The sequence below is a fragment of the Passer domesticus genome, chromosome 8, assembly GCF_036417665.1.
Source record: "Passer domesticus isolate bPasDom1 chromosome 8, bPasDom1.hap1, whole genome shotgun sequence".
In the NCBI taxonomy this organism is placed as follows: Eukaryota; Metazoa; Chordata; class Aves; order Passeriformes; family Passeridae; genus Passer; species Passer domesticus.
In genome coordinates, this window is record NC_087481.1 from 7,005,111 (window position 1) to 7,027,810 (window position 22,700).

The window sequence follows — 22,700 nt, forward strand, 5'->3', positions numbered from 1 at the left end:
CCTCAGCCCCAGCTCTGCCCTGCACAGCTGAGTTTCCATTGCCACCAAGCTGAGCCAGGGAAAAGTGGGAGCACAGATTCAGGAAAGCAGAGACCCAAGCAGGAAAGCCCTGCCCTGAATGAGCTCATGAAAAGTCCCCTCAGGAATGAGCTGGGCGTGAGCTGGAGCTCTGAGCAGCCCTGGCCCACACAGCACCCTCTCCACAGCAGCAGGACCTGCCCTGGCAGGAGTCACTCCTTGCCCCCACAGCTCCCCTGACCTGTCCATGGGGAGCTGCCAGGCAGGCTGAGAGCTGCCCCTGGCAGGTGGCACATCCCCTGGGCTGGCCAAGAGCCCTCAGGACTGCAGGACCTGCTCTGCAGGACAGCCCTGGCAGCCCTGGCTGCAGCCCCAGCTTCACCCCCTGCAGCCGTCCCTGGCAGCAGGAGCCGTCCTGCCCTGTCCCTCTGATGGTGCCCACGGAAGCCCTGCTCTGCAGCACATCCTCCTCCTCCTGCTCCCCTGCCACAGAGAAATTGGGAGAGTCCTCCTGGCACATCCCCCAGGCTGTGGGGTGTGCTGGCTTCAGGAGATCCCTCCAGGAGCACAGGGGACATTGCCCTGCATCCACTGACTCACCATGTGGAGGGCTGTGAAGATCTTTCCCCCAGTGAAGTTTCAGCTCAATGACTTCCTCAGCCTGTCTCTGCCAGGCTCCTGTCCCCTCAGTGCCTGCAGGCAGAGCCCTCAGCCCTGCTGGGCTGGGAGAGGAGCTGGTCCTGGGAAGAGCTGTTCCTTTAAAGCTCAGCAGCACAGACACAGCACAAAGACTTTAATGACACTCTTGGGACTTGGGTGTTGTTTACATCAGACTCAGTCCCTGAGAGAGCCTTCAAAAGACTTCTCCAGAACTCAAAGTTAAATTGAAACTCCAAAGTTTCTTGAAGTTTTAATGGGTCCCACTGAGGGACAAAACTCATGTGAAAGTGTCCCCAGGTTCCAGGCACAGCAGAACACTGGAGGCAGTGATGACAGCTGGGGACAAACAAGGCAAAGGTGTCTCTGGTGCTGAGCAAACCTGGATGTGTTTCAGGGATGCAAAGGGCCAAGGCCTGAGCCCCGGCCCCTGGCCAGGCAGATCCTGTCCCTCCCTCATTGCTCAGGGCTCTTCCCGGGATGGACACTGGGATGTGGGGATGTGCAATGCCAAGGGCAGGACCATGGGGCGGCCCCTGCCAGGCTGCTGAGCAGGGACAAGCAGCCACCCTGTGATGTCACACAGCCCCTTGGATGTCACACAGCCATCTGTGATCTCATACAGCATCCTGTGATGTCACAGAGCACCCTATGATGTAACACAGCCACCTGTGATGTCACAGCCCACTCTGGGATGTCATACAGCACCCTTGTTTTGTCACAGAGCCAGTTCTGGGATGTCACCCTGGAATGTCATGCAGCTGCATTGTGATGTCCCAGAAGACTCTGTGATGTCAGAAAGTTGCTTTGGGATGTCACAGTCTGTTCTGTGATGTCACAGTCTTCTCTATGATGTTACACAGCCACCTAGTGATGTCACAATCCACTCGCTGATGTCACAGAGCCACCAGCTGTTACGTCCGGATCTGCTCTATGGCCTCATACCCTACTCCATGATGTCACAGACAGCTCTGTGATGTCACAACACCCTCAGTGATGTAATAAAACCCTCTCTGTTATGTCATGCTGCCACTCTCTAATGTCACAGCACACACTTTGACCTCAGTCTCCTCTATGATGTCATACAGCCATGCCATGATGTCACAGCCTGCTCTGTGATGTCACAGCACACTTTGACCTCACAGCCTGCTCTATGATGCCATACAGCCATGCCATGATGTCACAGCCTGATCTGTGTTGTCACACAGTCTCCTCTATGATGCTGTAGCTATTCAATGACCTCACACAACAAACTCTGTGATGTCATAGCGCAACCTGTGACCTCACACAGCCCACTCTGTGCTGTCACACAGCCCCTTGCTGACATCACAGCTGCTCTGTGCCTCTAGGACACAGCCACAGAGGTGCCGCTGTCACACAGCCCCTCTGGGACATCCCCCAGCCCCTGCCAGTGCTGAGCCCCTGTCAGCTCTGGCTGTGCCCTGCTGGTGTCCCTGAGCTGCCCTGGCAGTGCCCCAGCCCTGCTGGGCTGTGCACAGGAGCTGCGCCTGGCCAGAGCTGTCTCTCTGCAGCGCTGCCCTTGCCAGGAGCTGCCTCTGGGCCAGGAGCCGGCCCAGCTCAGCAGCACAGACACAGCACAAGGACTTTAATGACCCTCTGGGGCTTTGGTGCTGTTTGCATCAGACTCAGTCCCTCAGAGTGTGCTCAAAAACCTGTCAACATCTCAAAGTCAGATTGAAACACAGAAGATTTCTTGAAGGGTTAATGGTTCCCATTGAAGGACACAACTGAGAAACTGTCCCCAGCTTGCAGCCAGAGCAGAACACTGGAGGCAGTGATGACAGCTGGGGACAAACAAGGCAAAGGTGCCTCTGGTGCTGAGCAAACCTGGATGTGTTTCAGGAATGCAAAGGGCCAAGGCCTGAGCCCCAGCCCCTGGCCAGGCAGATCCTGTCCCTCCCTCATTGCTCAGGGCTCTTCCTGGGATGGGCAGTGGCATGTAGGGATGTGCAATGCCAAGGGCAGCACCATGGGGCGGCCCCTGCCAGGCTGCTGGGCAGGGACAAGGAGGCAATGAGGCTCCAGGCCTGCAAGGGTCACTTGTCTCCTGCTCCTGGCTCAGGCCCAGGGCCAGCAGCCATGGCCAAAGCGCTGCCCAAGTTGGCTCTGTCAGGGCCTTGCAGCTGCTGCCCATCCCTGTGCCGTGTGCAGCCCAGGCTGTCCTACGGTGTCCCTGCCCTGCGCCTCTGTCCCTGCAGGCTGTCGTCATCCCCCGGCTGCCCCACCTGGCTGGCCCCTTCCTTTGCTGACAGCTCTGCCTCCTGCCTGCATCTGCCTGCCCACACAAAGCCTTGGGCTGCTCCAGGCTCCTTCTGGGGGACGTGCTGCACCACAGCCGTGCACTGGGAGGAAAATTCCTTTCTCCTGGTGTCCAGTCTGGGCTTCCCAAGCTGCCCTTGGTGCCATTATCTCTTTCTCTGGCTGTTTTATACAATAAAGAAAAACTCCGAGATGTGTGAAACCACCCTTTAATCCCTCCCCGGCTACTCGTATTCTGTCCTCAGTCTCCACACCACTGAGCCCAGAGTCTGCCGCCTCTCACTGCTGGTTATGGGATGAGGCCTCCAAACCTCATCTTGAGATGTTTTTGGGTCCTCTCCAAGGTCTGTGAAAATGAAAACAGTGGTCAAAGTTATTTTCTCCCAAATCTTGCAGTGACAGAACAAGGCTCAATATCTCTGAACTGAATGAGGGCGGATTTACATCTGTTAGAAGGAGGAAATATTTTACAATGAGGAGAGTGCATGAAACTGCAACTGTGTTCTTACACAGAATTGGATTCCCCATCTGAGGAATTATCCAAGAGCAGGACCTTTGTGCAGCCTGACCCAGTGAAACCCTCTCATCCCCAAGCACAGAATTCCTGTTGTGTGGGTTCTCTGTTGTGCTGGGTGCCATCACAACGCTTCTGGCCAGAATGTCTGCTGAGGGCAGCCAGGCTGCTGCAGGGGCAGTGACCTCACAGCCATCACCATGGCAGCCCTGTGCCCTGGGCCTGGCTCTCCCCTTTCCTCTGCCCCTGCCTTGTCTCTGCTGGCATGAAGAGTTTTGTCATTCATATCTTGTGCCCAAGGTGCAGGGGCCAATGGCTTCCCAGACAGGCTCCTGGAGCAGAAGTGGCTTTTCAGAGCCCAGGCAGAAATGAGCCCTGAGGCAGCAGCTCTGCAGTGCTGGCCACAAGGCCGGGCTGCCAAGGGAGGCTTCTGGCCATGGCCTGCAAGCAGCTGCTGCTGCCAAGGTGCCTTTGGTGCCTCAGGTTCTGCCTGGCACAGCTCCCAGCACCGCACTCTGCCCTTGTGCCCGAGCCCTTCCCTGTGCTGGGGCTGGCCTGGGGCTTTTCCTGCAGCGGGACCTGCCCTGCTCCTGGCACAGGAAAGGCAGTTCCTGCTGGAGCAGGAGGCTCTGCCTGCAATGGGCTCCAACAACTCCAGCCAGGCCCTGTTTGCAAAGACCCCAGCGGGAAATGAAGGAGGGTCATGTTGCTTTTGGGGTTGAATAATGCTGAAAGCAGACTTCTCCATCCCAAAATCCTGAGAGGGAGAGGAAACTGTGGCAGGGATGGAATAATTCACAGAGAAAGGAACAACGAAGGGACAGCACTGAGAGCTTTGCAGAGCTGCTGAGCTGGCCCAGCCTGGGCACATCTGACTGACAGGGCAGCACTTGAGACTAGAGAAGCCCCGTCCCAGATTTTAACAGCAGCGTCTCCTGACATTTCCCTACTTGGGGGTGTGGTGATTCCTCCCTACCATGGGGACACCCCTCAAGGTCACTGTTCCAGGCTGAGCCAAAGGAATTTGCCCACGATCATTAGTCTTGGGGAGTGACATTAATCTCTCTTAAATAACTGGTTTTGCTTTAACACAGTTGCTTTGAAATCACTTCCAAGTACTCTATACAATATAATATGTTATAGCTCTTATATATTGGTGTAAATATTTCTGATTAAGATCATTTTGTCTCATCAGTGCTATAATAGATATTTATATAAAAATCTCTGGTTTGCTATCCTTAATCCTGTGAAACAAATTCTATAAAGGTGTCGTGGTTTGGCCCTGGCACAATGCCAGTGCCCCCATGAAAGTATACTTGCAAAATGGTTACTGTGAGATGGGACTCGGAAACAGAACAAAGCAGGCTCCAACTTGGGAATGGAGCGGAAAAAAACCCCAACACTTTATTAATCTACAACATAGAGACAAAAGGGAAAAAAAGGAAAAAAAATTACACACGACAATCGACAATGGAACACTTCTAAAACACTCTTCCTCCTTCTACCTTTCTAACACTCAATCTCCTCTAACACTCACTTCTCAGTCCAATACCATCCTTCACACAACTTCCCCCATTCATCAGGAGAGAGGAGTCTCTCTCTTGCACCATGGGCCTCCCCAGGAAACACAGTTGGAACCTCCTGTGCTTCCGTGTCACACGTGGCAGCCGCCCGGAGAGAATCTGCCGTGGTGATCATCTTCCTTCCATGTCCAGTGCTCTCACCACCAGCCATGGATCCAAACTGCTTCTTAGGTCTTTTTAAGAATGCTTTGCTCAGTTTCAAGAAGTGGCAGCCTCTCACTATTTGGGACACCTGTCCCCCCCTTATTTCACCCCTTGGGGCCAAAGGGCCTTGTGAACAGAGATCTTTCTCCTCTGAAGGCAGAGGGCTCCACCACACCCTCCTCATCAGTCTCTGTTCCCTCTATTTCTTCTTACAACAGCTTTGTCACTTTTGGTTTTTGGCCAACTGCGTCCCCCAAGGTACAGTCTCTGCATTACAGGATAAAAATTGGTTCTGTCCCGTGGCCATGTCAGAGAAAGTCCAGCCAAAGGCCACTGCAATCATCTCTTTCATCCAGGGCACTTCTCATCTGCTGATATTTCTTCACCTACTCAAACCTTCTTCTTCTTGCCCATCCTCCGTCCCCTTTCAATTCTCAGCTGGGGAGGATTAGCGTTTTTACAGCTTCCATTGTTTCAGTACCAAAGGGGTTAAAACCTCAGCCATGGTCTGCCTGCGGCTGGGCACCTTGCCCTCCCTTCTTCTCCTGGCCATGGTGCTGGCAGGAGATATCAAATTTCCAGCCAGCACAGAGTCTCTATCACTCTCTCCCGGGGGGCTGCCCAAACATCCCAGGTCTCCTCCACCCTGCACCTTGCAGGGCTCCGGCCTCCCTCCCCACAGGCCGCATGGCCTCCCCTGCCCCACCCAGACACAGCTGGGCAGGGGAGAGGTCAGATCAACTCACCGCTGGAGTCAAAAGAGAGAGTCCCTCTGGGAATCTTCTGCTTTTAACCCCTGTGTGTTCTCAGAGGTGTATCCAGGTCCCCAGTGGCCACACCTGGTGGCAATTTTCAAATCTGGGCACTGATTGGTTTGACCACAACTTTCCCAGAAACTCACTTCTTGGTAAAACCACAACAAAATGTTAATTCCACCTCATTAATTCTTTACACAGAAATGCTTGAAAAGTCCAGGGCTGGGATTGGAACCAGCTGCTCCATGGCTGTTCTCACAAAAAGAGCTTAGAAAGCCTGGAGATTCTTGGGGGTGTTTGAGTGTGGATATGACAGTCCGGTCAAGAGACAGAGAAAGCAAGATAAGCTTTCCCATTAATTGGTCTGGGAACTGGGAGCTGCAGACAAAGAATTGTAACTATCCACAGGTGGTGTTTGGAATAGGTTGTTTTTTTCCATAAAGTTGTTTAATGGAAGGTGTTTTCTTCATTAGCCAGTCATGTGAAATGTGTTGATTAAATGACCAGTGAGGTCCACTAGTAGCAAACCAAAGTATAAAAGAAGAGGATTGAATAAATGGGTGGCTTTTAGCTCTCAGCCTTCCGACCTGAGTCTGTGTCATCTCTGAATCCACAGAGACATTTGGGGATCTGTGGGGGATATTTGGGATCCTTTCTGCACCTTGTGACCTAACAGGAGCCTCTCCAATAAACTTTGCCTGAAGCTCCTGCTGTGCCTATGACAGGAAACCCTGGGAGTGTCTGTCACACCCCAGCTCTTTGGCAGCCTGGGGACTCCTGGGATGTCACCATGGAGTCCCCGTGAGTGCCTGTGACTTTTGGTGCCTTTGCAACCCAAGGTGCCCTGGGATGTCACCATGGAATGGCTGTGACTGCCTCTGACCACAGAGGCTCTTTACCATCCCCAGAAACCTCTGGGAGGTGTCCATGGAGCCCCTGTCTCTGCCTGTGACATTCCAGCTCTTGAACAGCCTGGAGACTCTTGGAAAGTCCCCATGGAACCCTTCTGAGGGCCTGTGACAAATCTGATCCTTAGCAGGCAACCATCACCAGGACCCTGTTGCTATGGGTCATGGGATCCCAGATGCACAGAACTGGCTGAGCTGGGAGGGACCCATCAGGATCCTGGAGTCCAACTGCTGGCCCTGCACAGGACACCCCAACAATGCCAGCCTGGGCCTGGCAGCGCTGGCCAAACGCTGCTGGAGCTCAGAGAGCCCTGGAGCTGGGAGCCTTCCCTGGGGAGCCTGGGCAGTGCCCCAGCAGCCCCTGGGCAAAAACCTTTTCCTGAGATCCAACCTGAGCCTGCCGGGACTCAGCTGCAGCCGTTCCCTCCAGTCCTGTCCCTGGGCACCAGAGGGAAGAGGTTCCCACAGCCCCAGCCAGGGACCTGCTCCCAAGGCTGTTGCCATGGCCACCAGGGCTGGGACCAGCTGGGATGTTTGGTTTCCACGGGCTGGGGTTTAGGAATGGGATTCCCCAATGTCCTGCTCCCACTAAAACCGCACTGCCGCTTGCTGCCCTCCCACCTCCCACGGAAAGCACAAAAGGCAAAGATCCCAGGCTGGGATAAGAACAATTTATTTGGAACAGCAACGAGATAAAGAACAAACAGGAACAGAAACAATATTGACAATAGAAGGGTTATAAAAAAGGGAAAACTACAACACAATGGTATCTTCCTGGCCATAATTTTCTCCTCCCTGGGAAGGACACCCTTCTCCTCAGGGAGAAAGAGAGAGAGTCCCTTTCCTGCCCCTGGCAATGACCTGAGGTCAGAGTGAATGTAATGACACAGCCCTGGCCAGACCCTCATGTTCTTCAGGCTCACATTATGTCATTGGCAGGGGCAGGAAAACGAACAGGTGTCTTCCCAGCATGGATCACAGTGAACACGTATCACCAGGGCCCTTCCAAACGTGGTTCTCCCATGGGGGATGAAGTTGGAGCAGTGCACAAAGCTCTTCCTGCAGTTGCAGCATTTGCATGTCTTCCCTTACTGGTGACTGTGTTGGTGTCTGCTCAAATGAGAGCTCTGTCTGAAGCTCTTCCCACACTGGGGACACTCGTAGGGCCTCTCCCCAGTGTGGATGCGCCGGTGTCTGATGAGATTGGAGTTGCGGTTGAAGCCCTTCCCGCAGTCAGGGCAGCGGAAGGGCCTCTCATCTGTGTGAATCCGCTCATGCCGGAGGAGATTGGAGCTGGTCTGAAACCTCTTCTGACACTGGGGACACTCATAGGGCCTCTCCCCAGTGTGGATGCGTTGGTGCCTGACGAGTTCTGAGCTGTAGCTGAAGCCCTTCCCACACTCCCCACACTCATAGGGCCATTCCCCAGTGTGGATCATCTGGTGGCTGATCAGGGTGCTGCTCTGCCTGAAGCTCTTCCCACACTCCAAGCACTTGTGTGGTTTCTCCCCATCATGAAGCTGCTCCTGGACCACCAGCTCCGAACCCTGGCTGAAGCTCTGTCCACCTTCCTGGCACAGGGTGGGTCTTTCCTCCTCAGAGCACCCTGGGCTGGGTTTGGTGGCCCTCATCCTGTGGGATCTCTTGGGCTTTACCTCCCTGTTCGATTCCTGTGCCATGGAGTCCTTCAAAACTGCTTCTTCCACGAGGTTCTGCTGTGGAGATTTGTCCTCTCTGGTCTCCGTCCTCAGCTTCCTGTCTGGGGGATGAAGGACAAGGAGAGGATGGGCTTTGCCTCCGTGCCAGAGAGAAAGGGAATGAGATACCTCCAGTGCATCCCCAGCAGGATGGCCAAGGCAGAGGGGCTGTCCTGCAGCTACGGGCCATGCAGAGCTGGGAGATGGAGCCAGAGAGAGAGAGAAAGAGGCACTGACTTCCTCCTCACCTACCTGGTGGTCCTGGGGCATCTTCCTCTTCCTTGCAGCCTTCTTGTCCATCTGGCAGTGGTTTTGAGATGGGAAATTCTGGTTTGGGAGGAAAACAAGAGATTAATGCATTGAGTTTTGTACAGGTTTGAGGGCAAACCAGGAGGAGAGTCTAAGCCAGAATTACAGTTTAAGAAGAAAATTAAGATCAAGGCAATGATACAGAAACACTGCCTTAAACTGACACAGTCAGGATATAACCTGCCACCCTGTTGGTCAGGGTGGTGGGAGTAGTCCCATTAAATGGTGGCTGCAGTCCTGTTGCAGTGATGATCGTGATTCTGTCAAAGCAGTGATCCTGTAGAAGGGTCTGGTCCTCCTCTGAAGGTCCAGTAGTGGTGATGGAGCTCTTGTCCTCTGGCAATCCAGTAGCCAAGGTGCTCCTGGTGCTGTAAGTCTCAGCTTATATCCAGATAGGAATGCTCGGCTCCTCCCCCTGGGCGGAGCATCCCACAATGGGATGATGTCATTTTACCAGTCCTGCAGGGACATTTAATGGCCCATTCACAGAAGACAGCCCCTGGAGGGCGTTATCAGGGCTGAGTCCTGGAAGAGATAAAGAACACTGCCCCGCCCGTTTATAACAGTTTCTAAAGGTGGTGATGGAAAACATACATTTGGTTACATCTTGCACTGTAACCTGAAACAGTGGGGTAATCCCTGCTGAGGGGGTGAACACCACCCCCCTTACCCAAACTGGCTCAGGTGTAAAACCCCCACCCTGGGAAGGCCACGCACACAGGAGACAATGTCACACTTGCCCTGACCCAGGGGAGGTCTCTGTCCCTGTCACTCTCTTGCCCTCCCACTTTTTTCTCTTTTATTCCGTCTCTTTCTACCTCACATTGACTGTTCAATAAAATTCATTTTGCATTTGGTCTCGTTAGCACCTTAACTGGGGCAGAGGAATCTCTAACAATTTTATTAACCAGATTATGTACAATATTTTGGCACAGTGAGTTCAGGCACTGTTCTCTGACCTTGACAACAGCATGGTTCCGTCCTCTGTGGGAGGAGGGCTCTTTCTTTCCAGAGAACTGAAATAAATGGGCAGGAGATCTTTCTCCTTTTTTAATGCCTTTATTAAGAAGAATGAGCTCAGGTGAGGAGAAATCGACGGGTCGCGCCCACACCGCCATTGCTCCCAGGCGTGGCACGAAGAAGGAGGATGATGCAGCTTTGTCCACTGGTTTGCAGACAGAGCTGGGGACTCTGTCCTCACGGGAGAGTCGTGGAGCCCTTTGCTTGTTTGTTTAACACTCTGGGATGTCTTCTTAATCAGTATCTTTTTAGGTTAGGGTGAGAAACAAAAAGGTTCAAGCAGGTACGGGACTATCCTCCCATCCTTAAGACGTTACTTAAGTCACTTGTTGGCTCGCGATTTTAGGGGTTTTTCTTGTAAAAACTGTAAAACTGTAAAATCCCAGGGTGCACTGCATTTCTTATTTGCATACTGGCTCGGATGTCACTCCTATTTTCTTTACCTCGGAGGGTCTGTCCTGATGTCTTCTTGGCAAACGGTCAGCATCAGGGGAACAATAGTTAATTACCAGCCATTAACGGGTGATTAAGGACTTTTTCTTTGGCAGCACACCCAAAGAAGTCTGACTGGTTTTACTAGTTTTTTTTAACTCTGAAACTTAAAATAAAATACAACTTTCTATTCATAACAAGAACCTCTTGGAAACTTGGATGCAAATTCCTCTGAGCAACTTGTGGGAGAGCTGATGAGGAAAATGGCTGTTGTGGGTGGCCAGTGTAAAGAAAATATATTGTTGTCCATCTTTGAAACGTTTGTTCAAATCACTGGAGGAATGTGAGCAAATGATACCAGTGAGGCTGACAAGGTTCATTCACCTCAAGGTGAGGAACACGAGGCTGCTAGAAGTGCCCAGCTCAAGGAGCTAAATTCCCAAATAACTCCCAAATTCAGAGGCTTGGGGCTTTGCCAAATGTGAGAACCATTATTCTCTTCCTACCTGTCACACTCATGACAGCTCCACAGTGCTTTCCCTTCCTTTTAATAATCTGTATTGGGCCAAATTTCCACTTTTCTTTTTTGGGAACCTGCCAGCAGCTGAGCTGGAGCTGTACAGGAACTGATGAAACTTGGAATTGCCACAGAATTCCTTCTATTGTTGGTTTATTAATCTTTGGGATTTATTTGTTTTTTCCTCTCATGTGACTTGTGAGAAAATCAAATCTTCATCCAAGTGATTTATGCAGCGTTAAATTTAATTTCTGCCAAGTTTATTTTGTCCAGTGCCCAGGGGATGCTGAAGGGGTCTCTGCGCCTCTCGCCCTGGGCCATGCTTGGGAGGGGCATGGGAGGGTTGTCCCTGTCCCTGTCACCCCAGGCCATTCCCCAGTGGGTCTCCATTATTCTCACCCCAGGAAGTGGGGTGCTCACCCCAGGGTGCCAAGGGGATGGCAGCCCAGTCTCTGTCCCTCTCAGCCCAGGGGATGCTTGGGGCAGTCTCCATCCCTCTTGCCTCAGGGAATGCTTGTGCAGGGCTGGGGACCAGGGGCTCTGTGTTCCTCTCACCGCTGAGGGTGCTCGGGGCTGGGGGGGCTCTCCGACCTTCTCATCCCTGGGGAGGCCGGGGGGGTCTCTGTCCCTCTCAGCCCTGGTGTGACCCCACCCAAACATCATCGAGGTCAGAGGGATAGAGACACCCCCAAACCCCCAGAAGGGCTAGACCTGGGATCATGCTCGTACCCCCATTTTTCTGTTTAGCCCAGAAATGAGTTCTGCACCTTTAAGGCTGGTTCTGAGCGCGAAGGGAGGAAGGAAGAAGCGAGAAGTTTCTTTTAGAAACTAAACTCAATTCTCCACATTCCGGCTCCTGGACAGACAGCTGGCGGGGTGGGGCTCTCCTTTGCTTTTAGTTAGTTTTTAGCTCTCTGAGGCAGATAAGTTCCCTGGACTGTGATTTTTCTTTTTCTTTGGAGCTGTTTATACCTGCTCTGGATTGAAAACCCAGAAGGGCACTGGCAGCTCGTAACTCTGACCCATTGGGCTGAGCCTGGTCCGTGGCATTTCCAGTGCTGGATAAACTGATAAGAGACTGAGTGAGCTGAGCTACAGCCCAGGGAGGGACTTTCTGAGTTTGTCATCTCTCTTGGAGCAGCAAGAGGTTTTATTGTTTAATATTGGTCAATTCTTGCTGGCTGGTGAATACTTTCCTCGTTAAATAAACAGATTTTTGCCACTTTTATCCAAGGAGATATTTTCCAGATCTGGTTGGGGGAGGAGCCACTTGAATTTGCTGTCTCGTGGAAACCACTTTGGAGGTTCTCTCCCAAATCTGCCCTAAACAGGAGAGGGCAGTGGGGAGAGGGGAAGCCCAAAGTAGCTGGTAGCGTGGAGGCTGGAGAGGGTGACCCTGGGAACCCAAAACCCCCCAGCATCCCTAAGCAGGACCCTGGAGAGGGGGGATCCCCAGGAGCTATGGGATCTTTGGCAGCCATGAGAGAGGGACCACCAGAACCCCAGAGGGATGAGACTGGAAATGGGACACTCCTGGTGGCTTTTTTGATTCACTTTTGCTTTTTGAAGGTTTTTATGGACACCAGGTGACTTCTAGAGATGGACTTGGGCGGAAGAACCTTAAGACTCCTGGTGCTCATCCCTTGTTTTTCCCCAAACCAGGATTTCCCATTCCCAAACCTTGGCCCAATGCAGGAGAATGCTGCAAGGAAGAGGAAGATGCCCAGAGACACTCAGGCAGGTGAGGAGGAAGTCAGTGCCCCTTTCCCCCTCTCTCCTGCTCCATCTCCCAGCCCAGCATGGCCCCTGGCTGCAGGACAACCCCACTGCCAACGCTGTCCTGCTGGGGATGCACTGGGAGATCTCCTGCCCCTTCCCTCTGGCACGGAGGCACATTCACAGGCTCTGGGGCAGGAGGGGGAACCACGGGCGGTTTGGGGTGCGTGGCTCGGCTGCTCCCGGCGCGGCTCCGCCAGGCCCCCCCACCACGGCGCTTGCTGGAGGTTCTTTAGCAGAAATGCTGGTAAATTGACCATCTGGAATGACACTAAATACAATTTCAAGAAGCCGCTGGTTTGCTGGGCAATTTGCTGAATTCCACATTGTTGTTTCTTTCAGTAAAACTGCACTTTAAAATGTCTAAGTAAATTTATGCTTGCATAAAATTTGTGGTTGCCATGGGCTTCTCTCAAAACTAGTTTACATAAAAACACGACATATTTATTACATCCTTTGTATCCCGCCAGTAAATCCTTCACACTGTTATTTCAATTGCAGATTGTTCAACTTTTCTGTGACTTTTTTTCCATGAATAGCATCAGAATAAGTTAAATTTTGTTGTATGTATAACTTTTAAGGATATTAATTTTTGATTCTATGATGTTTAATTTAATGCAAATTCAGGGTTGACAAGGCTAAGCAAGGTTAAGCATTGTTATTGTTAGATTTGAGCAATGTCAAGTTAAATTCCATTAATTTGAACTCCTGTTGTTCTGGATTGAGAGATAATGTGTGTATTGTATTTGCCATCTGTCAGAGGTAGGGCAGTTATCTTCTGCTAATTGGGCAGTTTACTTTATCTCTTCAACAAATCAGTCCTCCCTTTGGGGAGATATCTTTTGTTAATGGGCCATTGAGTGTCACTGCATGACTGATAAAAATTACATCATCCCACTGTGAGGTGCTCTGCCCAGAGGGAGGAGCCACGCAGTGCAGACATGGAATTGACCACAAGAAATGTCATTGTCTGTGCCATTTCTCATTTTGTTTCTCTCCATCTCCCCCGTGGCATTCACATAGACTCTGTCAAAGACGAGCCGCCTTCTCAGTGGCTTTAAAGAAACTAAAGGATCTCCCAGCAGAGTTTTCTGCAGAGATGCCCTTTGGTTGCCTTCTCTGGAGCTGCAGCAGCAATGTCTGTGTGCAGAGCTGGGGCAGATCAGTGCTGGCCCAGCAGCTGTGCCCAGCAGCAGCAGCAGCAGCACTTGGTGTTGGCAGTGCTGCTGCCGTGGCCCTGCCCCGCTGCCCTGGTGGCCCTGGTGTTGCTGCAAGGCCTGAGTGCTCTCGGGGCCGGGCACAGTCCTGGGGGTGGCAGTGCCGGAGCTGCAGCAGGGACAGGCCATGGGCACTGCTGGGGCAGCGCTGACTCCTCAGGCCAGGCCCTGGGGGCTCCAGGCTCCTTGCCCAGGCTCTCTCAAGAACACGGCCAGGCCAATGCTCAGCACAGAAAAGCCCCAGGCTGAGCAGCCCCAGGCTGGCCGTGGGCAGGCTGGGGGCAAACAGCATGGCTGGGGCTCTGCAAGGGCCCTGGGGGAGACGGGAAGGAGCAGCAGAGCAGGGGCTGATCCATCCCCAGTGCGCTGCACAGCCCAGGGCAGCGTCCCAGAGCATCCTCATGGAGCTGCCAACAACATCCCCCCTCTGCAGCCCTGGCCTCTCCCCCAGCTCACACAGGTGCCGCATCCTTGCAGGCACAGCCACGGCAGCACTGGCTCAGGAGCCCCTGTTTGCATTGCACACAGCAGGCAGGAGCACCCCCATGCTGCTGCTGTGGGGACATGAACCTGAGGGAGCACAAATGCCATCAGCCCCTGGGGCCAGCAAGGGCTGGGGGACACCAGGGAAACCACTCAGCTTTGTCCTGGCCTCTGCAGTCAGCCAGAAAGTTTGTTCCCATCAGCTGGGAGTTTCCTGTCCCACTGCAGACGCTGTTGCTCAGAGCCAGGGCTTTATCCCCAAACTGCCCTGAGCATTTCCGTTGCTTCAACTTTGCTTTCTTTACTCTTCCTCTTACAAATTTCTTCCTCTTGCCCACCCCTCTTCCCTCCTCTGCAAACTGCCCATCCCCATTTGCCCTTTCCTCTCTGGCCCCACTCCCCAGTGTAGTTCCTGACTTGGCACCATGGGAATGTCCCTTGGGGAGCAGGATCATCCTCCAAGTGCTGCAGGAATTGTCTGCACGCTCCTGCAGTGCCTGGTGCTGCTCCCTTGCCAGCGGCACCCCAGGCCAGGGGGGCACATCTGGGCTGCTGTGTCTGCCTGTGGGGCTCCCTGTTCTGGGCAATGAGGAGGAGCTGCAGAGGGGAACCTGGGGAACCCAACCCAGGCCACAGTGACCTGGATCATCCATGTCCTTGATGGGCTTTGAGGCTGGGAGGAGAAGCTGAGGCACCTGGGCTCCTGGAGCTTCTGAAGAGGAGGCCCAGGGCTCATCCTGCAACTGCTCCAAGGATGGTTTCAGAGAATCCCAGAACCAGCAAGGTTGGAAAAGACCTTGGACATCATCAAGTCCAACCTGTGCCCTGACACTGCCTTGTCTCCCCGGAGCCTCCTCTTCTCCATAATAAACGAACTGAGTTCCCTCACCTGCTTCTCACAGGACTTGTGCTGCAGACCCCTCATCAGCCTCCTTGCCCTTCTCTGGACATGCTCCATGTCCTTCCTAAATTGGGGGGCCCAGAACTGGACACAGCACTCGAGGTGCTGCCCAACCAGCGCCCAGCAGAGGAGAAGAATTACTGCCCTGCTCCCACTGGACACAGTATTCCTGATCCAGGCCAGGAGCCATCGGCCTTCTTGCCCACCTGGGCACACTGCTGCCTCATGTCCAGCCTGCTGTCCATCAGTGCCCCCAGGTCCCTTTCTGCCTGGCTGCTGTCCAGCCACTCTGTCCCCAGCCTGTAGTGCTGCAGGGGTTGTTGTGGCCAAAGTGCAGGAGCCGGCACTGGGACTTGTTAAACCTCACCTTGTTGGATTTGGCCCCTGGATCCAGCCTGTCCAGGGCCCTGTGCAGAGCCCTCCTACCCTCCAGCAGATCCACACTCACACCCAGCTTGGTGTCACCACAGTTCCTTGAGGCCCCAGTGTGCCAATGGTCTCCATGATTCCATGAGGCCTCCCGCAGTGTCACAATGTCCCTTTGGTTCCATGGAACCCCTTGGTGTCACAAAGTCCCTTGGATCCTTGGGTCCCGCAGTGTCACAATGGCGCCGTGGTCCCCCAAGGCCCTGCAGTGTCACAGTGGATCCTTGGTTCCATGAGGTCTGGCAGCACAGCAATGCTCTCCTTGGTTCCCACTCTCTTTTATGCCTCTCACTGTCAGACAATAGAAGGACACCTGGCAGATGAAGGGGAGTGGGAGTGGATATCTACTCGAGGAGGGAATAATAAAAATTCCTTCTGGCCCCCACTCCCCAGCCAGGTGCCACTTCAGAACAGGTATGAGCCCCTGGATCTAGAGAGTCAACCGCATGATTTAGAAGAAAATTATCTGCCCAGTGAGCCTCCGAAATTATGATTCATGTCTGAGAAGGATTACCACCTGTAACATCAAAAAGGAAAGAAGTATAATCGTGGTGAGTGACTCCCTACTGAGGGGAACAGAGGGCCCATATATGAACCGGACCCACCCCACAGAGAGGTCTGCTGCCTCCCTGGGGCCTGGGTACAGGATATCACTGAGAGACTGCCTGGGCTGATTCAGCTCTCTGATTATTGCCCACTGCTGATACTCCAGGCTGGCAGTGATGAGATTGAAAAGAGGAGTGTCAGGACAATTAAAAGGGACTTTGGGGCATTGGGTCAGATGATTAATAGGACAGAGGCACAAGTAGTCTTTTCCTCAGTCCCTTTGGAGGCTAAGAAGAGCAGTGAAAGGAATAGAAGAGCTCAAATTATTAACAAGTGGCTTAAGAGTTGATGTTGAATTTTGAATGCAGAATTTTGATTATGGGGCAACTTTTACTGTACCTGGCCTGCTGCAACCAGATGGGCTCCATCTCTCTGTTAAGAAGCAGCAGGTTTTTAGCTATGAACTGGCAGAACTTGTTGAGAGAGCTTTAAACTAGGTCTGAAGGGGGAAGGGGATGCAGCTGGGCTGTCTGGAAGCAGGCCCAATGGCTGAGTGAGCCTGAATTAGGGGTGAAATCAGCAGCCCAGCTGAGGTGCATGGATACCAGTGCACGCAGCATGGGTAACAAACAGGAAGAGCTGGAGGCCATGGCCCAGCAGCAGAGCTGTGGTGTAATTGCCATAATGGAAATGTGGTGGGATGACTCACATGGCTGGAGTGCTGCACTGGATGGCTAGAAACTGTTCAGAAGAGATAAAAAAAAAGACAAGAGGTGGAGGAGTGGCCCTTTATATTAGGGAGGGCTTTGATGCTATGGATGTTGAAAGTAACGATGAAGTTGAATGCCCGTGGGTGAGAATTAGGGGGAAGGCCAACAAGGCTGACATCCTACTGGGAGCCTGTTATCGTCCACCCAGCCTGGAAGAAGAGGGGGACAACTCATTCTGTAAGCAGCTAGAGAATGTGTCTGGATCATCAGCCCTTGTTCTTGTAGCTGACTTCAATTTGCCCGACATTTGCTGGGAACTTAATACAGAAGAAAAAAGGCAGTCCAGGAAATTTTTAGAGTGTGTGGAGGACAACTTTTTGTCACATCTGGTGAGTGAGCCCACCAGGGGAGGTACTGTGTTAGATCTTGTTGTTTGCAAATAGAGATGGGAGATGTGGTGGTTGGAAGCCACTTGGGGCAGGGTGATCACGAGATTATAAAATTCTTGATATTTGGTGACGTCAGGAGGAACATTAATAAGACTTTTATACTAGACTTTCAGAGGGCAGACTTTGGCCTATTTAGGAGGCTTATTCAAAGAGTTCCTTGGGAAGCAGCCCTTAAATGCAAGGGGGTTCAGAAAAGGTGGATATGCTTCAAAACAGAGACCTTGAGGGCACAAGAACAGACTGTCCCTGTGTGCTGAAAGATGAGGCGACGAGGCAATCGCCCAGCCGGGATGGGGAGGGAGGTTTTGGAAGACCTTAAGAATAAAAAGAGGATGAATCATCTTTGGAAGGAGGGTCAGGTCTCTCAGGAAATATATAAGAGGGCTTCTAGAGCATATAGGAAAAAAAATCAGGGAGGCCAAAGCTCATTATGAATTTAAAATGGCGACTTCTGTAAAGGATAATAAAAAATGTTTTTACAAGTATATTAATGGTAAAAGGAAGGGTAAGACCAACCTCTGTTCTATACTGGATGAGGGAGAGAACTTAGCAACTGCAGATGAGGAGAGGGCAGAAGTGCTTAACACAGTCTTTGCCTCAGTCTTTGGTGGAAGACGGCTTGTCCCCAGGACAACTGTCCTCCTGTGTTGGTAGATGGTGCCAGGGAACAGAATGGTCCCCCCATTATCCAAGAGAAGGAAGTCAGAGAACTGCTGAGCTGCTTGGATGTTCATAATCCATGGAACCAGATGGGATCCACCCCTGGGTGATGAGGGAGCTGGCAGATGAGCTTGGCAAGCCACCCTCCATCATTTACCAACACTCCTGGCTCACTGGGGAGGTTCCAGATGACTGGAAGCTGCCCAATGTGACACCCATTCACAAGAAGAGTGGGAAGGAGGATCCTGGTAATTATAGGCCAGTCAGCCTGACCTCAGCACCTGGTGAGGTGATGGAACAGTTTGTACTGAGTGTCATCACCCAGCACTTACAGCATGGCCAGGGTATCAGACCCAGCCAGCAGGGGTTCAGGAGGGGTAGGTTGTGTTTGACCAACCTGGTCTCCTTTTATGACCAGCTGACCCTCCTGGTGGATGCAGGACAGGCTGTGGATGTGTCTATTTGGACTCCAGCAAGGCCTTTGGCACTGTCTCCCACAGCACACTCCTGGAAAAGCTGCAGCCCAGGGCTGGGACAGGAGCACTCTGGGCTGGGTTCAGAACTGGCTGCATGGCCGGCCCAGAGAGTGCTGGTGAGCGCTGCTGCATCCAGCTGGCAGCCAGGCACCAGTGCTGTCCCTCAGGGCTCTGTGCTGGGGCCAGGGATGTTCAATATTTTTATTGATGACATGGATGAGGGGATTGAGTCTTTCATTAGTAAATCTGCAGATGACACTGGGCTGGGAGCATGTGTCCATCTGGTGGAAGGTAGGCGGGCTCTGCAGGCAGATCTGGAATGGTTGGGTGATTGGGCAGAGTCCAATAAGATGAAGTTTAATAACTTCATGTCCCAAGTCCTGTATTTTGGTCACATAACCTCCTGCAATATTATAGGCTGGGGACAGAGTGGCTGGACAGCAGCCAGGCAGAAAGGGACCTGGGGGTACTGCTCGACAGCCAGCTGAACATGAGCCAGTAGTGTGCCCTGGTGGCCAAGAAGGCCAATGGCTCCTGGCCTGGATCAGGAATGGTGTGGCGAGCAGCAGCAGGGAGGTCATTCTTCCCCTGTACTCATTCACTGGTGATGCTGCATCTTGAATGCTGTGTCCAGTTCTGGGCTCCTCAGTTTAGGAAGGACATTGAGATGCTTGAGCACTTCCACAGGAGGGCAACAAGGCTGGTGAGGGGCTGGGAACACAAACCCTGTGAGGAACAACTGAGGGAGCTGGGGGTGTTTAGCCTGCAGAAAAGGAGACTCAGAGGTATCCTATCAATCTCAACAACTTCCTGAAAGGTGGTTGTAGTCATGTGGGGGTTGGTCTCTTTCTCCAGGCAACAAGTGACAGAACCAGAGCACACGGTCTACAGCTATGCCAAGGAAAATATAGGCTAGATAGTAGGAAAAAGTTTTTCATGCAAAGAGTGATAAAGTACAGGAATGGTCTGCCCGGGGAGGTGGTGGAGTCACCATCCCAGGATGTGTTTAAAAAAAGATTGGATGTGGCACTCGCTGCCATGGTTTATTTGAGGCATCAAGGAATGAGTAGGACTCAATGATCTTAAAGGTCTCTTCCAACCCTGTGATTCTGTGATTTGGTGATTCTGTAACCAGGGGAGCATTATGACACCTCAGGGCCCCATGGAACCAAGGGAACATGGAACAGGTCTGGTTGGCTTGGCCTCCCAGGGGCCACCTGACAGGTCCAGCTGATCTTGGGATATCAAGGGCTGCCTCTCATCAGCTCCTGCAGCACTGGGACTCCATGATTTCATTGCTATGGAAAAGAACCATCCATCTTTTCAGGTGACCATAGCCAAAATTGGTACTCTCCCTAAAAAATTTCCTGTAGGCAAGGGTATCTCCCAGAACAAAACCTGCCAGCTCTGGCTGGCCTTGGCCTCTGGTGATCACCTCTCATCTTCCCCTGAAACACTGCGGCTGTTCCTTCCTTCCGATGGAAAAGAATGAGCTTTCATGCCAAGGGCCGTGGCCAAAATTAGAATTTGGCCTCCCAAATTCCATATATCTAAGGATTGCTCCCAGACAAAAGCAGCCAGGACAGACAGGCCAGGCAGGTCCTGTCCTCTGGTGATTTTCTTAGACTCCAAACTGAATGTTTTCATTTTAAAACACCTTGGGCGGAGCCCCCAGAGATCTCCCAAAAAAGGCCTCAGGCCCATGACCACTCCATATGGAGAAAGGAGCTCTGTGCTCTGTGCTGATGTGGGGGTTTTGCATCATGGAAGTGATGTTCTAAGAGAAGCTGCTAGCAGATTCCTCTGTGTCTAATAAAAAAAAATCAGTAATAGCTTTGAGAATTGACAATCTGTTAAACCACTAAGGAAACTGTACATGACTCTGTGAAGACACATGTTGAAGATGAAAAAGCCTGGGAGGGTCTCTTTCCCTTCTGGCCGGCAAAGAGGTAACAAGGCTGGCCCAGCCCCCGTCTCAGCCGGGCCGGGCCGGGCGGCTCCTGCCGTGGGGCCGGGCCCCTTCCCAGGGAGCCCCCCAGGCCCCATCGGCTGCCGGGCAGGGCAGGGGAGGCCGCGGGGCCGAGGCCGGGCCGGGCCATGGCTGCGGTTGCCAACACCTGGGCGCTACCGAGCCCTGCCCTGCCGCCAGCCCGGGCCCAGCCAGGATCCGCCGGGCCCCAGGAGCAGCCCCGGGCCGGGCCGGCTCGGCCAAGATTCTGCCACCCTTGGGGTTCACCCGCAAGCCCTGGGCAGGGGGAGGAGAAGCCATGGGCCCCGGCTGTGCTGCTGCTGTGTTCTGGCCTGGCTGCTGAGATCCTGGCCCTGCCCCAGCACGGCCCATCCTGACACAGCCCCAGCGCAGCCGCTGCAGAAACCTCCATCGTAAAACAGCTCCGGCCGCAAGGACTGAGTCCAGCCGGGGTCACGGAACCATCTGCAGGCCCTGGGTGAGATATGAACTCTTAAAAAGTGCAGGCACATAGAGGAGCAACATGAGTACACCAAGGTCAGTGAAGGGGAAGTTGAGTCCCAGATGGGAGGGATGAGGAGATGCCTTATCTCGGAGCTGAAATCCTCTTGTAAAGCTATGGAGAAGAATATAGTTGCTACAACAGACTCTCGTTTTCACTATAATGCATTGAAAAGGATGAGGAAATGATTTGTTCAGCAAAGGCCTCCATGCTAAAGTAAGCATATGTTGAAGTAGCTGTGATATCCCATGAGAAATTTGAAAAGAGAGAAAGAAGAGTGATAGGACCCTGTGCCTAAGGGAGAGAAGAAGAAAATCTCTGTTCCCAGAGATAAAGATGATTTCAGAAATAGATGAAGAAAACCTTTGGTCTTAAACAGCTTGTCTTGAAAGTAATACCCCATCAGGTGACATGACCCATAAACACAGCTGTGGGAAAGGCTGTGAAAAAATGGGAGGGAATTCACGATTGCAGATTTTCCAAGCAGCTGCTATTTGTGGAAATTGAGAGCCATGAGAGAACTGTTTTCTTATGGAGAAGTCTCCATCGCATGAAAGAGAGACTCCTCTCCCCAAGAGAACTGAAGAAAGACTATTCTAGAGGTGATAAACTGAACATTTTAGGTTTTGTCTCTTTACATTGGCAGTGGGAAAGTAAAGGTTGTAGGGAGAGAAGTGTTCTGAAAGTTTTGTTCTGATTCTTATTACTCTTTCTTGTAGTTACTGTTAATAAATTTTGCTTTGCACCCTTTTGAAGTTTTGATACTGTTTGCTCTTTCTCCTAATCCCATCTCATATCAGGAAACGAGTAACAATATTCATGTGAGAGCACTCGTAATTAGCCAACATTGAACACACCACAATAATTGATGCATTCGCCAAGAAATCTGAAATTGTGAAACCAAAACTACTAGAGAAAATTTCCTGAAGAACGGCTGAAGAACAGGGGGAAATCAAAGCAGAGCCATGGTTTGTCAGGACTTCCTGGATCCTAATGAGCCCTGTGATGCATTTGGAGCTGAGCCCTTGAACCTCAGGAACAGTTAAGAGATTGCACAAACCTTTCCAGGAGTCAAAGTCAGAGGAAACACCCAAAATGTTTAGGGCCATGAATGGGTCCCACTCAGGTCCATCCCCAACACAGGCTCCTCATGGACTCCTTGGAGGAGAGAATTGGAGGCCAGGATGGCACAAAAACTTCTCAGAGACTCAGTGTGGAAAGGAAAAATCCTAAATACCTTAACAAACCTGGAGTATCTCAAAGTATTAATGAGCCCCACTGAGTGTCAGTACAAAGCTCTCAAGGGACTTGTTAAACCAGATAATTGGGGCCATGATTGCACAAAACTCTCACAGAGTCTGTATCAAAAGGGAAACTCCAAATACCTGAAAATAACTGAAGTACCTTGAAGTATTAATGAGCCCCACTGAGTGTTGTTACTGACAAAACCTCTCCAGGGACTAATTACAGCAGATAATTGGAGGCCATGATTGCACAAACCTCTCAGAGAGTCCAAGACAAAAGCCAAACCCAAAGTCCTTTGAAAAACCTGCAGTCCCTGGGAGCATTCAGGAGCCCCCGGGGCCATTGGTGAGCAAGGCTCCCCAGGGACTCCTTCCAGCAGATCCTTGAGGCCACTGGGATGTGGGCTAGGGGGGGATGCTGAGGGCAGGACAAGGGGCTGACAGTGCCCAGCCTGGCTGGGGCTGTGCCAGGAGGCCCCAGGGCCTCAGGACAAGGTGTCTCCTCCC

The 22,700-nt window shown here is 52.2% G+C and overlaps 1 protein-coding gene and 1 long non-coding RNA gene across 2 annotated transcripts in view; both read left to right on the forward strand.

The window, feature by feature from the left end:
* The window catches only part of LOC135305560 (zinc finger protein 418-like), a 409,899-nt gene that overhangs the window by 204,087 nt on the left and 183,112 nt on the right, over nucleotides 1–22,700 (forward strand). The gene's annotated exons all lie outside the window — the stretch shown is intronic.
* On the forward strand, nucleotides 15,832–20,308 carry LOC135305795 (uncharacterized). The gene is made up of 2 exons (XR_010366779.1): nucleotides 15,832–15,874; nucleotides 16,031–20,308. It is a non-coding gene; the product is annotated as an uncharacterized LOC135305795 (long non-coding RNA).